We start from the raw sequence: 11,975 nt of genomic DNA on the forward strand, positions 1-11,975 counted from the left end.
CAGCGACACCTACCTGGTATTATAATAATAGGTATTGAACCCAGGTTGGTATCTCACAGCGACACCTACCTGGTATTATAATAATAGGTATTGAACCCAGGTTGGTATCTCACAGCGACACCTACCTGGTATTATAATAATAGGTATTGAACCCAGGTTGGTATCTCACAGCGACACCTACCTGGTATTATAATAATAGGTATTGAACCCAGGTTGGTATCTCACAGCGACACCTACCTGGTATTATAATAATAGGTATTGAACCCAGGTTGGTATCTCACAGCGACACCTACCTGGTATTATAATAATAGGTATTGAACCCAGGTTGGTATCTCACTGACACCTACCTGGTATTATAATAATAGGTATTGAACCCAGGTTGGTATCTCACAGCGACACCTACCTGGTATTATAATAATAGGTATTGAACCCAGGTTGGTATCTCACAGCGACACCTACCTGGTATTATAATAATAGGTATTGAACCCAGGTTGGTATCTCACACTGACACCTACCTGGTATTATAATAATAGGTATTGAACCCAGGTTGGTATCTCACAGCGACACCTACCTGGTATTATAATAATAGGTATTGAACCCAGGTTGGTATCTCACAGCGACACCTACCTGGTATTATAATAATAGGTATTGAACCCAGGTTGGTATCTCACACCCGACACCTACCTGGTATTATAATAATAGGTATTGAACCCAGGTTGGTATCTCACAGCGACACCTACCTGGTATTATAATAATAGGTATTGAACCCAGGTTGGTATCTCAGCGACACCTACCTGGTATTATAATAATAGGTATTGAACCCAGGTTGGTATCTCACAGCGACACCTACCTGGTATTATAATAATAGGTATTGAACCCAGGTTGGTATCTCACACCGACACCTACCTGGTATTATAATAATAGGTATTGAACCCAGGTTGGTATCTCACACTGACACCTACCTGGTATTATAATAATAGGTATTGAACCCAGGTTGGTATCTCACAGCGACACCAGGTATTATAATAATAGGTATTGAACCCAGGTTGGTATCTCACAGCGACACCAGGTATTATAATAATAGGTATTGAACCCAGGTTGGTATCTCACACCGACACCAGGTATTATAATAATAGGTATTGAACTCAGGTTGGTATCTCACACCGACACCTACCAGGTATTATAATAATAGGTATTGAACCCAGGTTGGTATCTCACAGCGACACCAGGTATTATAATAATAGGTATTGAACCCAGGTTGGTATCTCACACTGACACCTACCAGGTATTATAATAATAGGTATTGAACCCAGGTTTGTATCTCACACTGACACCTACCTGGTATTATAATAATAGGTATTGAACCCAGGTTGGTATCTCACACTGACACCTACCTGGTATTATAATAATAGGTATTGAACCCAGGTTGGTATCTCACAGCGACACCAGGTATTATAATAATAGGTATTGAACCCAGGTTGGTATCTCACACCGACACCTACCTGGTATTATAATAATAGGTATTGAACCCAGGTTGGTAACTCACACTGACACCTACCTGGTATTATAATAATAGGTATTGAACCCAGGTTGGTATCTCACACCGACACCTACCTGGTATTATAATAATAGGTATTGAACCCAGGTTGGTAACTCACACTGACACCTACCTGGTATTATAATAATAGGTATTGAACCCAGGTTGGTATCTCACACCGACACCTACCTGGTATTATAATAATAGGTATTGAACCCAGGTTGGTAACTCACACTGACACCTACCTGGTATTATAATAATAGGTATTGAACCCAGGTTGGTATCTCACACCGACACCTACCTGGTATTATAATAATAGGTATTGAACCCAGGTTGGTAACTCACACTGACACCTACCTGGTATTATAATAATAGGTATTGAACCCAGGTTGGTATCTCACACCGACACCTACCTGGTATTATAATAATAGGTATTGAACCCAGGTTGGTATCGCACAGCGACACCAGGTATTATAATAATAGGTATTGAACCCAGGTTGGTATCTCACAGCGACACCTGGTATTATAATAATAGGTATTGAACCCAGGTTGGTATCTCACAGCGACACCTACCTGTTATTATAATAATAGGTATTGAACCCAGGTTGGTATCTCACACCGACACCTACCTGGTATTATAATAATAGGTATTGAACCCAGGTTGGTATCTCACACCGACACCTACCAGGTATTATAATAATAGGTATTGAACCCAGGTTGGTATCTCACACCGACACCTACCAGGTATTATAATAATAGGTATTGAACCCAGGTTGGTATCTCACAGCGCCACCTACCTGGTATTATAATAATAGGTATTGAACCCAGGTTGGTAACACAGCGCCACCTACCTGCAGGTTGAGGTTGGGTTTGGTGTTGGAGTCAAATATCCGTCTGATGCTCTCCGCTGCTCGGACCGGGACCGTGCTCTTCTCCGTGACGATCTTGTAACCGTTGGAAACCTCTACGATGCGGCGAGCGCAGGCCTCAATGTACTTTAGGTCGGCGGCACGACCCTTCCCCATCCCATAGGTCTTAGTGGGGGTGTTCACCTTGGGGGGGGGGGGGGAGGGTTAGACTGATGGAAGACAGAATGACAGACACCCGACTGACAGAGAGACAGACAGAAACACACACAGACCGACAGACAGAGACAAAAGACGTGTGACTCACTGATATGAAGACGAGGTCAGCATCTCTGATGGCAGAGTCTATATCTGTAGAGAAGAAGAGATTCTTGCCTCTGCATGACTCCACTACCTCCTTCAACCCTGGCTAGGAGAGAGAGAGAGAGAGACAGAGACAGAGAGAGAGAGACAGAGAGAGAGCAGAGAGAGAGACAGAGAGAGAGAGAGAGAGAGAGAGAGAGAGAGAGAGAGAGAGAGAGAGAGAGAGAGAGAGAGAGAGAGAGAGAGAGAGAGAGAGAGAGAGAGAGGGGGGGTAGTGTCAACATTCAGTGCCTTGGATTTCTTCACATTTTATTGTGTTACAAAGTGGGATTAAAATTGATTCAATTGTCAATTTTTGTCAACAATCTACTCAAAATACTCTGTAATGTCAAAGTGGAAGAGACATTTTTTATTTTTTTGGATTAATTAATATTTGATAACTAAAATATATTTGTTCTATAAGTATTCAGATCCCTGAGTCGATGCGTGTTAGAAACACCTTTTGGCTGCCATTACAGCTGGGAGTCTTGTCTAAGTCTCTAAGAGCTTTACACACCTGGATTGTACAATATTAGCCCATTATTATTTTCATAATTCTTCAAATTTTGGGATAATTGCTAGACAACAATTTCCAAGTCTTGTTATAAATGTGTGTGTGTGTGTGTGTGTGTGTGTGCAGTGTGTGTGTCTATGTCTGTGTGTGTGTGATACGGTACCATACCTCGTATATGGGCAGTGTGTCGGAGTTCCAAGCGTTGATCCGTGATTCGTTGACGTCGACCACTGTCACATGGATCTCTGGACACATGTGGGCGATCACACTGCAGGTTGGCCCTCCCACATAGCCTGCTCCTATACAGCAGATCCTGTTGATCTGAAACATCTGGGAGAGACAGAGACAGAGAGAGAGAGGGAGAGAGAGAGAGAGACAGAGAGAGAGACAGAGAGAGAGACAGAGAGAGAGACAGAGAGAGAGACAGAGAGACAGACAGACAGACAGACAGACAGACAGACAGAGAGAGAGAGAGAGAGAGAGACAGACAGAGAGAGAGAGACAGAGAGAGAGAGACAGACAGAGACAGACAGAGACAGACAGAGAGACAGCGACAGAGAGACAGCGACAGAGAGACAGCGACAGAGAGAGAGCTTGTCAGTAACCCTTACATGGCCTTCAAGAGTAAACAGCATTAGTGGCAACTGGAAAAACTCCCTGAAGGGAAGAAACCTTAATAAGAGAAACCAGATCAGAAAAGGGAAGACAAATTGAACTTCAGAGTATATGACCCTCACTTGAGTAAAGAACTGAAGCCAAATGGTTGAACTTAAAAACAGTTGGAATAACGTTAGCCCTGTTTGGTAGAGGGGATTGTGTCTCTGTGCAAAGGATTTAGCCTAGGAGTACGTGGTTGGATAAGAAAAGGAGATTATTACGTAACTGTGTGTGAATGTATGAAGCTGCCATAGCCGCTAACCTGCAGAACAACTTTCACAATGAAGAGATCCGAGGCTTTATTCCAGAATGTTGGAAGCAGCTAAATACAGAAATTCCGTTCTGATTTGGTTGGATTATTCTACTTGGCTAAAATAAAGCTGAGCGAGAGGGAGATGTCAATCTCAACAAATATCAACATCAAACGGTTCAGCAACAGTTAAAAACGTTATTCTAACTATTAGTAATTGCATAGCTACCTTAGTAGTTAACACTCACCACTGCGGAGTCAACTACTGATCTCACGGATAACTTCCAATTCGCAAAACCCAGTTCCGCTATCGGTATAATCAAATGTCACCTTGACTGACACTTTGTAAATTGATCACGGGAATATTGCTGCTTGAAGATATTGGGTGTGGAAGGGGTCGCTTGTCGATAGTTGTTGTCCTGAACCCTTTAGTTACGAATGAGAGCTCAGTAATGTTGCAATTTGTGCTGGGTTTCCACTAGATGCCACAGCCACAAAGTCAAAACGGTCTATATTGTAACAATTCATGAAAACAAAAAAAATAGCTGTTTGGTCTCAATTTAGGGTTAGGAATAAGGTTAGCAGTGGCGTTAACGTTAGGTTTAAAATCACATTTGAAGAAGATAAATTGTAGAAATAGGCGGGGTTTATCAATTTGTGGCTGTGGTAACTAGTGGCGACCCCTTGTACAAATTGGGCGAAAAGTCTTCCGGGGTGTGCGTCGCAAACGGGTGGCGTACAGCCAACCAGCGAGTGAGACGTCACGGTGGTTAGATCGGGGATGGGGCAGGGTTTAAAAAAAAAAAAAGATCAACATTACAGCGTTGTCACTGTGAGCTCAGGTGGAACTAAGATGTTTCTTTTCCAAATGGACTCTATCCCCTATATAGACTCTGGTCTAAAGTAGTGCACTACGTAGGGGACCGGGGTGCCATTTGGGACGTATTAGTATCACCGGAAATGGCTTTTATATGACCCGTGACAAATAGGACATTACCTGATTAAGGTTGGATTTGAGAAGAGGAAAGAGAGTTAACCTTGTTCACACAAGACCTCTTATCTATAGATGGACACCACCCACCACAGACAGACAGAAGACAGACAGACAGGCAGGAGACAGACAGACAGACAGGCAGACAGGAGTCAGACAGACAGACAGACAGACACACAGACGACCAGGAAGCTGTTGTATTACTGTTTATTTGTAGTTTTGTGAGGTAAAAAAGTGCATAGGTGAAGCCCTTTCTTGCTCTCTGCCAGACTAATAGTGGTAAATACAGTGTTATTAGAGGCTCAATGGCACCACACAAGGGAGTTCCCAAAGGTAATTCTATACAGTGTATACAAGACTACAGACCTACTTTAGTTTTTTGACATATGGTGAAGTGCACTACACTATATATATATATATAGGGAATAGGGTGCCATTTCGATATCTTTCTGGGCCCAGAGTTTTCCTGATGGCATGATAACCTGACAGGGAAAAAAACCCAGCTCCAGGATCGACAATCTGTAGCGCTGAAGATGAAGACCTGAAGATCGTAGGTGAAGATCTGAAGACCTGTGGCACTGAAGACCCGAAGACCTGAAGACTGAGCGCTGAAGATCTGAAGACTGTGGGTGAAGACCTGAAGACTGAAGATCTGCGCACACCGGATAGAAATGTAAAAGGTAATGTTTGCGCCGACGGAGATTCATTCACGGAATGGCGAGATTCCATTCACGGAAACGCTGCACATTCGGGCTCAATCAGAAATTACTTAATTTAAATTGTGCTCCAGCGCTGATCCTCAGACAGAAAGGTAACAAAGAGAAATAAAAGTGCCATTAAGTAATATAATAATGTGGAGTAATTTTTAAGCACAGATTAGGATAATATATATATATACACAAGCCTATATATCCAATTTTCTTTCTACATTCAACCATTAGAGACATAACAAACCCCCGAAAGATAAAAAAAGTAATGTTTGACTTTAATGTTTTAGATTAGAATAACAAACCTTGACCCCGAGGCCAGTGGGAATGTTAGAACAGAGTAACCTTCTTGCTTGCAGCAAGAGAACAGGTCCATTCTCTTCTATGGGCTCCATCTTAAACACACACCCAACCCACTATTTACACCACCGCCTTTAGACCACTACATAGACCACACGATAGACCACTACCTTAGACCACTACCTTAGACCACTACTTAGACCACTGCCTTAGACCACTGCCTTAGACTACTGTTTAGACCACTGCCTTAGACCACCGCTTAGACCACTGCCTAGACCACCGCCCTTAACACCACCTTAGACCACACTAGACACATTAGACACCACCTAGACACCACCTAGACCACCACCAAGACACCACCAGACCACACAGACCACCACCAGACCACCACCTAGACACTACAGACACCAGAACTACAAGAGACACATTAGACACACCTTAGGACTACTACCTTTAGACACTACCTTAGACACTACAGACTACATTAGACCACTACTTAGACACCACTAGTAGAGTACAACGCTAGATGAAGACATGTGAGAATACGTAGCAAAGCAACATGCTAGTAGACATCTTCACACTACGCCCAAAGCAAGAGGCGAGTAAGGAAATCACACCTTATTCCTATATAGTGCACTACTGTTCGCCAGATCCCTGGTCAAAAGTAGTGACATTTTAGGTAATAAGGTTTCTTTTTCTGGGAGAAGACACGAGTTGACGTTCACTCTGCCCAACAACTAACAGAGAGAGAGGAGTTGGGGGGGTAATATAAAATAGTTTTTTCAAAATGGCGATGGGCTTCAAAACGGCGGCAGGTGGCTTAGTGGTTAAGAGGTTGTGCCAGTAACCGAAAGGTCGCTGGTTCTAATCCCCGAGCCGACCAGGTGAAAAAAATCTGCTGATGTGCCCTTGAGCAAGGCACTAACCCTAATTGTCCTGTAAGACGCTTCTGGATAAGAGCGGTCTGCTAAATGACTAAAAATGTAAAATGTAAAACAGACAGAGGAACAGCCAGACCAATCAATAAACCAGATTACTAGTGACTAGCTAGTTGATCATAACTAAATAATGTCTTGCATCCCAAACTGCACTCCCCATTATTATAGTGCACTAATTCTGCCCAGAGCCCGTTTGGTAATGCACTAGAAAGGCCATTTGAGATGCACCCAGTGATGCCCCCAGTATAGAATGAAAACCACAGTATAGAAGGCTGATCCCGGAGTCTGCATGCTCCCCCACAGTTTCTCTCTTGTTATGTTAGCCACTTATGGATGTGGGTTGGCAGATCCGCTAGCACGGGCCCTCATGATGAGGTCAGATGTTTGTGGCCCCACCCCATATAGTGCACTACCACAGGGCTCTGTTAAAAAGGTACTTATAGGAAATAAGTTGTGATGCAGGGGTCAGAGGTCGGCGTAGAACGGCAGAACGTCCGTGGAGATGGTGGGTTCAGTAGAACGTCTGGTTCTCGGTTCGGTCGTTTGGTTTCGCTGCTAGTCCACCCGTGGAGTGGTTCTGGTCACGATTGTCAAACATAACACGAAGAATAACGTCAATAAATAAAAAGTATATAAAAATAAACATCTCTATCCATCCCCCTCTTTTCTTCCCTCCTCCATCCCTTTCTCCTTCCATCCATCTCCCTTTTCTCCTTCCATCACTCTCCTCATTCATCCCCTCTTCTCCTTCCCCATCCATCCTCCCTCCCTTTCCCCTATCCATCCTCTTTTCTTCCTTCCCTCTTCCATCCACTCTTCCTTCCCCCTTCCTCTCTTCTCCTTCCCTCTATCCATCCCCTTCTTCCTCTCATCATCCCCCTCTCCTCATCTATCCCTCTTCCCCATCCTCCTTCTTCTCATATCCCCTTCTCCTTTCCTCTCATCCATTCCCCCTTTTCTCCCCTCCATCCATCCCCCTCTTCCCCCCTCTATCCATCCCCCCTCCTTCTCCTCTATCCATCCCCCTCCTTTTCCCCCCTATCCATCTTTCTCTCCTTACCCCCCTCCCTATCCATCCCCTTTCTCTTCCTCTTCCATCTACCCTTCTTTCCTCTATCATCCTCTTTCCTCCTCTACCATCCTCCTCTTTCTCATTCCTCTTTCTCCTTCCTCCCCCATCTCCCCTTTCCCTCTATCACTTTCTCTTCCTCTATCCATCTATCCCTCTTTCTCCTTTTCCTCTCTTCCTTCCTCTCTATCATCCCCCTCTTCTCCTTCCACCTCTCCCATCTATCTCTTCTCTCTATCCATTCCCCTCTTCTCTCCTCTATCTCCCTTTCTCCTTCTCTCCAACCATCATCCCCCTCTTCCTTCCTCCTCATCTATCTCCTCCTCCTCATTCATCATCATCCTTTCTCCTCCTCTATCCACCCCTTCTCCTTCTCCATCCATCCTCCTCATCCTTTCCTCTCCATCCCTCTCTTCTCCATCCATCTCTTCCATCTCATCTCCTCTCATCATCTCATTCCTCTCCTCCATCATCCTTTCATCTCTATCCATCTCTTTTCCTCTCCATTCATCTATCTATCTATTCTCTTCCCCTCCTCATCCCTTCTTCCTTCTCTTCATCTATCTATTTCTCTTCCCTCCATCTATCCTCTCCATCTCCCATCCCTCTTCTCTTCCCTCCTCCATCATCATCTCCCCCCTCCCATCTCTTTTCTCTCTTTCCCTCCATCATCCCTCTCCTTCCTCTATCCATCCATCTCTTTCTTTCCCTCCTCATCATCCATCCCCTTCCTTCCCTCCTCATCATCTCTTCTCTTCCTTTCCTCCATCTATCTCTCTTCTTTCCTCTCATTAAATCTATCTCTTTTCTATCCTATTAACCTCTCTTTCTCTCTCTCATCATCCTTTATTTCTTTTCCTTTCCATCTCACCTCTTCTTTCTTCCTCCATCATCCTCTTCTCCACTCTATCATCTTTCTATCCCTCCAATCTCCCTATTCTCCCTCCTCCATACTCTTCTATCCTATCCATCTCCCTTTTCTACTCCTCTCTTTCCTCTCCATCTCTTTCCTTCTCATCCATCCCCTTTTCTCATCATCACCCCTTCTCTTCCTTCCTCTATCCATCCTCCCTTCCCTCCATCCATCCCCTCTTCCTCCTCTATCATCCTTTCCTCTCATCCCTCTCCCTCCTCTATCATCCCTCCCATCTTACCCTCCTTCTCATCATATCCTCCCCTCTATCCATCCCTTCTCCTTTCCCTCTTATCCATCCTCTCCATCCACCCATCTTCTTTTCTCTCTATCCTTTCTCTATCATCCCCTCTTTCTTTTCTCTCTTCATTCTTTCCCCTCATTCCTTCTCCTTTCACCTCTCATCCCTTCCCTTCTCATCCATCCATCCATCCCCCTTTCCATCCCTATCCATCCCCTCTTCTCTTTCTTCATCCATCTCATTCTCCTTCTCTCATCCATCCATCCTCTTTTCCTTCCTCCATCCATCCTTCTCTCTCATCCCTCTATCATCCCTCTTTTCCTTCCTCCTCCATCCATCCTCTTTCCCTTCCTCCTCCATCCATCCTCTTCTTCACCTCTATTCATCCCTCTTCTCCTTCTCCTCCATCCATCTATCCATCCTCTCCCTTTCCTCTCCATCCTCTTCTTCCTCCTCACATCATCCTCTCTCTCCTCCTCTCTATCCTCTTCTCCTTCCTCCATCCATCCCCTTCTCTTTCCCTTCTCATCATCCTCTTCTCCTTCCCTCCTCCATCATCCATCCCCCTCTTCTCCTTCCCTCCTCCATCCATACTCTCTTCCTTCCTCTCCATCCATCCCCCTCTTCTCCTTCACTCATCTATCATCCATCTCTCCCCTCTTCTCCATCCTCTATCCACCCCTCTTTCTCCTTCCCTCCTCCATCTATCCCTCTTCCTCTCTCCATCCATCCCCTCCTTCTCTCTATCCATCTCTATCCATCTCTTTCTCTATCTCTTTCATCTCTATCATCCCTTCTTCTCCTCCTCATCCATCCCCTTTCCTTCCTCCTTCTCCATCTACTCTATCATCCCTCTTCTTTCCTCATCATCCTCCATCATCCCCCTTCTTCATCTACTCCATCCCCTCTTTCTTTCCTCTATCCATCCCTCTCTTCTTCCCTCTCTCCCATCTTCTCCTTCCTCTATCATCTCTCTTTCTTTCTCTATCTCATCTCCTTCTCCTTCCTCCTCCTCCATCCCATCCACTCTCTTCTTCCCTCTCCATCATCCCTCTTTCCTTCCCCTCTATCCATCACACCTCTTCTCCTCTCTATCCATCCCTCTTCTCCTCTCCTCATCATCCTCCTTCCCTCCTCTCATCTATCCCTCTTCTCCTTCCCTCCATCTATCTCTCTTCTTCTATCCCTATCTATCTCTCTTTCTCCTTTTCCTCATTTATCTCTCTTTCCTTTCTTTCTCATCATCTCTTTTCATCTCTATCATCCTCTCTCTTCCTCTATCCATCTATCTATCCCCTCTCTCTTTCCCTCTATCCTCTTCTCTTCTCTTTCCTCTCCATCCATCCCTCATTCTTTCTTCTTCATCTATCTCCTCTTTTCTACCTCCTCATCCTTTCTTCTTCTATCATCTATCTATCCATCCTTTCCCTCCTCCACCTCCTTCTCTCCATCCATCTCTTTCTCCTATCCTCATCCATCTATCCTCCCTTCCTCCTCCATTCATCTATCCCCTTCCTCTTCCTTCTCCATCTATCTCTTCTCTTCCCTCCCATCATACCTTTCTCCTTCTCCTCTTCATCCATCTATCCCTCTTCTCCATCTCTATCCACCCTCTTCTCTTTCCTCCTCCTCCATCCCTCTTTCTCTTCTCCTCCATCTATCCTCTTCTCTCCATCATCCTTCTATCTCCTCTATCTCTTTCTCTTCCTTCATCCCCATTTCTTCCTCCTCATCTACCTCTTCTCCATCCTCTATCCATCCTTTCTCCTCCCTTTCACATCCATCCTCCCCTTCTCCTCCCCTCCTCATCCCCCTCCTCTTCTCTCTCTATCTATCCATCCTCTTCTCCTTCCTCTCCTCTATCCATCCCCTCTTTCCTTTCTCCGCTCTATCCATCTTCTCTTCCTCTATCTCCTCTTTCCTTCCTCTATCCATCCCCTCTTCTCCTCTATCCATCCCTCTTCTCCTTCTCCATCCATCTCTTCCTTCCTCTATCCATCCATCCCCTCTCTTCCTTCCTTCTATTCATCCCCTCTTCTCCTTCTCTCCATCCTTCTCTTCCTCTATCCATCCCCATCTTCTCCTTCCTCTATTCATCCCCCTCTTCTCTTTCCTCTATTCATCCCCCTCTTTCTTTCCCTCTATCTATCCCCCTCTTCTCCTTCCCTCCTCCATCCATCCATTCATCCCCTCTTCTCCTTCCTCCTCCATCCATCCCTCTTCTCCTTCCCTCCTCTATCCATCCATCCATCTCTTTCTCCATCTCTATCCATCCCCCTCTTCTCCTTCTCTATCCATCCCACTCTTTCCCTTCTCCTCCATCTATCCCCTCTTTCTCTTCCCTCCATCCATCCTCTCTATCCTCTTTCATCTCCTCTTCTTTCCTCCTCCATCCATCCCTCATTTCTTCTCCTCTATCCATCCCCTCTTCTCCATCCTCTTCCATCCCCCTCTTTCCTTCCTTCTCTATCCATCCTCCTCTCCCTCTCTCTTCCTCTCATCCCTCTCTCTCTCTTCCTCCTCCATCCATCTCTCTCTTCTCCTTCTCTATTCTATCATCTCCTCTTTCTTCCCCTCTCCATCCATCCATCCCCCTCTTTCTTTCCCTCCTCCATCCACCTCTTTTCCTTCCTCTATCCATCTCTCTTCT

At 45.1% G+C, this 11,975-nt stretch overlaps 1 pseudogene; it reads right to left on the bottom strand.

The window, feature by feature from the left end:
- LOC121564260 overlaps nt 1-5,129 on the bottom strand; it is a 28,047-nt pseudogene extending 22,918 nt beyond the window's left edge.
- Nucleotides 5,130-11,975: the final 6,846 nt, after the last annotated feature.

Source organism: Coregonus clupeaformis, unplaced genomic scaffold, assembly GCF_020615455.1.
Source record: "Coregonus clupeaformis isolate EN_2021a unplaced genomic scaffold, ASM2061545v1 scaf2251, whole genome shotgun sequence".
Taxonomy (NCBI): domain Eukaryota; kingdom Metazoa; phylum Chordata; class Actinopteri; order Salmoniformes; family Salmonidae; genus Coregonus; species Coregonus clupeaformis.